We start from the raw sequence: 5,405 nt of genomic DNA, 5'->3' as shown, positions 1-5,405 counted from the left end.
TGGTTTAGTGGGCATGGTGGTGTTGGGGCGATGGTTGGACTTATGATCTTAAAGGTCTTTTCCAACCTTAATGATTCTATGATTCTATGATTCAATGATGAGGGTGTTAGGACACTGGAACAGGTTGCCCAGAGAAGTTGTGGATGCCCCATCGTTGGAAGTGTTCAAAATCAGGTTGGATGGGGCTTTGAGCAACCTGATCTAGTGAAAGATGTTCCTGCCCATGGCAGGGGGGTTGGACTAGATGATCTTCAGAGATCCCTTCCCACACAATCCATTCTATGACCCTATAAAATGTAGGAATATGAACTAAAAATACTAGGAAAAAAGGAAAAACGAAGAGAGCTTCTGAATTTGAGAGGAAAGAATGTAAAGGAGGATCATGTAAATATCACATTCTGTCTGGAGGAAAGTGGGACATTGCAATTACTAACGTAGGGTCAAAAGGAGCACAAAGCATGGCCTTTAGTGGCTGCGATCAGTGACTGTATCTATCAGCAGTACAAATGCACTAATGAATGCAAGAGCTACTCTGGTTACTTGGACTGGACAGTGTAACACATCCAGATGGCAAGCTCTATGTTTGGCCCTCTAAGATAGAAATGACAGAAGAAATTGCCACTAAGATAGATGAGTTAAAAGAAGAGAACACTGGGTTATCACTGCAGTTTTCTGAATGCAGTTTCCCAGTGCCTGTGCTTTCCTGGGACATGGCTGTCTGCTCCTGAGAAGACTGCAAAGTTACTGCAGGTCAGTTTTCTAGACTGGTGATCCCTTTTCTGCATAGCAGGTTTTGCAGGGTTGTGTGAGATGGCTGTAAAACCTGTAGGAATCTAAAGGAGTAATAACCATTGAGTCTGGAGTAGGAATGTAAAAAATTTGCCACTTAAGCCAGCACAGTAGATTGCCATATGGGATATTGTCAGTGCTAGAAAATTTTCAGAGGGACACAAAATTTGTTGAAAGGTATCCTCATGGTTTAGGGAGGAATGACAATGTTCTCAGCCCAAGCAGAAGTTATACTGAGTATCTGTCAACACTAAGGAAGGTATTTCAGAAAATGGAAGCAAAACAGCCTCAGGGAAAACAAAATCTTTTTTTTTTTTTTAAATGAGACAAGGAATTGTGTAGCTGGAAAAGCAAGGAGGATATTCACCCTATGGCAAAACATGTCAGTTCTCTGGGTTGAAGACTCCAAGTTACAATAATTCTCTGTGTTAAATTATAACACATTCCTCCCAAATTTGTCGGTATCTTCAGAGCTTTAATATCACCAACAGAGGACTCAGAGGCTTTGGTATATTAAAGACATGAGAGAGAGATTTCCAGATGTCTGAAGAGCTACTTAAACCCTTTGACTCTCTGTTTTGAGTTGACAATTACACCTATCATGCTCCTTCATTTAGTGTAAAGGAACTTTTGCTTGATAATATGCAACATGCTTCCTAAGGAAAGTTACACATGTTTTGCTCTCAAGTAACAGTAATAACATTCCATTAAAAATATTCTTTCCCAGCTAGAGTTGGGAAATTGTAGTAGGATGGGTTTTTCTGCTGCAAACTGGCTTTCCAGCACATACATAAGGGCTTAAATATAACTGTAAACATAATATCTGACCCACAGCAAAACAGATCCAGGCTCTACCTTGACATGCAAATCACTTATTTCTGTGTTGCATAGCTTCCAGAGGAAGCTGGAGAGTGGTACTTCGCCTGTATCAAACTAGTAAGATGGGTGGTAAATGGAAGATCCTTCCTTAAGCTGAAGAATGCCTCAAACTCTGGTTTCCCACCACAGAAAGTGTGTTAACCAGGACGCTTTTCTTCTGATACTCCTCTGGGTATGGTTCCGGGTTGGAGGTGATAAGAACATGACTGCTAGAAAACCAAAGTTCTTGCTCAGGCTGGGAAGATGTTATATTAGGCAGAAAGGCTGAGGGATAAAACATTATTTTCCTGGACTGTGGTGTACTTCAGGGACTGAAATCTTGCTTGTTTCCGTGGGGAAAGATGGTCACCAAGAACAATGTAAATGGAAACTCAGCAAGAGAAAATACACCTTTTAGAGACCCATAGGCAGAAAACATTTGCAGGGCCTAAATCACATGCCTGTAAAGTACTTTTTGTTCCCCAAATGAAACGTGCTGTGCAAGTTCAAGATACCATTATTTTACCCTAATGCTCCATGATGTACCTGATGGTAATTCTGTGCTTTATGTAGCATTCTTGCAGAGGATGCTGGGCTTTATTGGGGACTTTCATCCTCTCTGAAAGCCTTAGCCTAAATACTGAATGACTAGCTCTCAATTTCAAATAATGTCACAGCTGCTGTATCTGCCTTGAATTTCTGCATGCTGTAGAATGGATTTCTGGGATTCAAAAGCCTCACTGTATGATAATAAGGTACTGTCTAAGTTGGGAAACAGCTTACCCATGTCCTTTTCTTTCTGATTTGATTTCAGATTTTTCAGTATTGACCTGCATTTTTGTAGTGGATTATGAATTTATTATTTGATTTTGATAGATTATTGGACTCTGTGGCAGCGGAAAAGTTCTGAGGTATAAATGAAAAGTTTCTTTGCTACCAGGCTGTTACATGTGTTGTTGTACTAAGTGACAGTTCTCCTTCAAAACCAGAGTCAGGTGTTAAGTTCAGGTTGGCTGACCTTGTAGGATGGCACAAAGTTTTCTGAGTTTATCTTTTGTGCCAGAAATTGCATGCCTCCTTTGTGGATGGTTGTTTTTAACAGAACAAGTGAAAAGAACTTAATGAAGTGCCATATGTCAGGTCTGGAGTCAGATTAAAAACAAATAATTAAACTATATCCCTTCCCTATCAAAACAGGTTGTGATATGTTTGTGGAAGGAAGCTGAATCTGACATACCATGTTTTGACAGTCTTTTGGGACAATCAGTCATACTTCAGCAGTATCACATTTAAAAGTTGCAGTTCTATTCACATGAAATACAAGTTTCAAGCTATAACTAATTCATGTTTCCATAACTATTCCCTACTGGCAATAAAATCAGAGCCACACACTTCTGAATGCCTGACAGGGTTTGAAATGCTTTTAGTTATATATTGGTTTCAGGTATGAAATAAGATAACTCTGATTTTGCAGGTAACTTACAATCCACTGAATCCAGGTGAGAGTGTTCTACAAAGTATTTCTTGCCAAAAAAAATATCACTTCCCTGTGTCATATGTCAGAGAATGACACGCAAAACCATCGAAAACACATTTTTATAACAAAATTTTTGACAACGTACCATATGTGGGCAACTTGCAGCTATGCTCTTAACGCAAAATATCAGGAAGTACATGCTCAGCTGGTAAATAGTGAGTTTCTGCCTATTCCCAATGATGATGAAAATTTACTTTTGTGTATCACCTTTGTTTACCATTCCTGATGCTAGAATACTTGTCACTTGAGGGCAGGATCCTATTAGTTCACCACAATAGAAGACACACATGCATGCCTCAACAGACAATTTGGTAAGCATAGATATCACCAGGAAAAACAGGGAAGACTTTGACTAACAGACTCCATGAGCACAATTCTTCCAAAAAAAGTCTTAAAAAACTCAACTAACCAGCAATCAAGACAACAGAATGAGTACAGCCTTGTTCCTGCAAGTGTGTAAACATGCCTTAGGTCTGCATGGATGGCAGGTTAGATAGCAGAACTTTTACAAGATTATCATTTCAGCAGGGACACCCTCGTATTCAGAAGGATTCCAGTTTATCTAAAATGTTACCAAATTTTTGGAATGGTTTTTGATCATTGGTTTGAATGTGTGCACAATTCAATTTGAATTTTGTAAGAAGTTTTGCAAGATATGAGCTGGCAGTTGCTGAATCACACTAATGCACCTATCAAATCTCTTCCTCTATCCAGTAGACTTCTAACTCTTCAAAAAAGAAAAAATGACTGGCTCTTCTAGTCTTCATAATCATAAGCAGCTGGGTTTTTTTAAATAAATTATTCTTGCTTGTTTATTATAAATTCTTCTTGGTGGTTTTATGTTTTTCCTTCTAATTATTTGTTCTATTACTTTATAGGGAACTGAGGTTAGGTTGTTTCCTGTTGTTATCTCCAGTCAGGAGTTCAAACAGGATCCTATCAGATTCTAGATAAATGAGACTATAGCATCTGATAAAGGATCTTTTTTAACAGAGCATATGAAAAATCTGGGCAACCAGTACCATAATTACCCAAATGATTGCCATAACATGCAATGGCTCCCTAGGTCAGATGGCTGATCCAGTCTTGGGTTACAGGATCCTTTAATTTGCAACTGATGCAAATACAGTTTCTGAGACTGTGGTTCTTAACTTACATCCACTGTACAGTAATAATTATATGATGTATGTGTTGGTGCCCTTTAGCTACCTAATGGTTTATCTATTGTTTAAATATGAGACGAATCATAAGTTTTAACAGCCTATATAATCCAAACAATACCAAGAAAAATTCTTATTCAATACACCATTTCACCCTCTAATAAACTGCATATACATGTTGCCAATAGGATTGTGGTTTGAGTCAAAACCACAGTGTTAGTTATTCGTCTAAAACAATTGTCTGTAATGAAATGAAGTCACTGAGTAAATTGCACAGGATTCAAGACGGACATCTTCACAAGCAGAGTTATCTTGAGGGAACCACAGGCTGGTGGTGCAAAAGTGGATGGATATAGAAAACTGAAATGGCACACATGCAATATGGAGTGGCTGTACACATGCATAGAAGTCTGATTCTTCAGCAATGCTGCGTATACTCAAAACACTTACACTGCACACATTCAGTAAGTCCAACATATCTGATATTGGACTTTCACAGCCCCCTTCACACTGACGGCCCATTTGAAGTTTCCATTTCTTAGAAATCACATACTTTCCAGCAGAAGTATGTGATTTATCAAGTTTTTATTAATTGTTAATTGTGTAGACTCCTTTTCTTATGAAGCACTGAGGCTTCAGGCATGAAACTGCACCCATATGCACCCCCCCGCCTGGCCTCCCTCACCTTCCCAGTTGCCCTTACACAACATGGGGCCCTGGAACTTGAGGGCCAGGAAAATGAGGATGTAAATGAAGGTCCATCCAGGAGGTTGCCTAGGGTGAGGCATTCAGCCCCACGCATTATGACTACCTCTGCTAAGAAAAAAAAGAGGGTAATTTTTGTAGGCGATTCCATTCTGAGGGGAACAGAGGGCCCAATATTCTGACCAGACCCATCCCACAGGGAAGTCTGCTGCCTCCCTGGGGCCCGGGTCAGAGACTTTACTAGGAAACTCCCTGGCCTGGTACAGCCTTCTGATTACTACCCACTATTTGTTATACAGGCTGGCAGTGATGAGGTTGCAGAGAGAAGTCCTGCAGTGATCAAAAGGGACTTCAGG

Source organism: Aptenodytes forsteri, unplaced genomic scaffold (genome assembly GCF_000699145.1).
Source record: "Aptenodytes forsteri isolate BGI_AS27 unplaced genomic scaffold, ASM69914v1 Scaffold94, whole genome shotgun sequence".
Taxonomy (NCBI): Eukaryota; Metazoa; Chordata; class Aves; order Sphenisciformes; family Spheniscidae; genus Aptenodytes; species Aptenodytes forsteri.
This window is presented reverse-complemented; position numbering follows the sequence as displayed.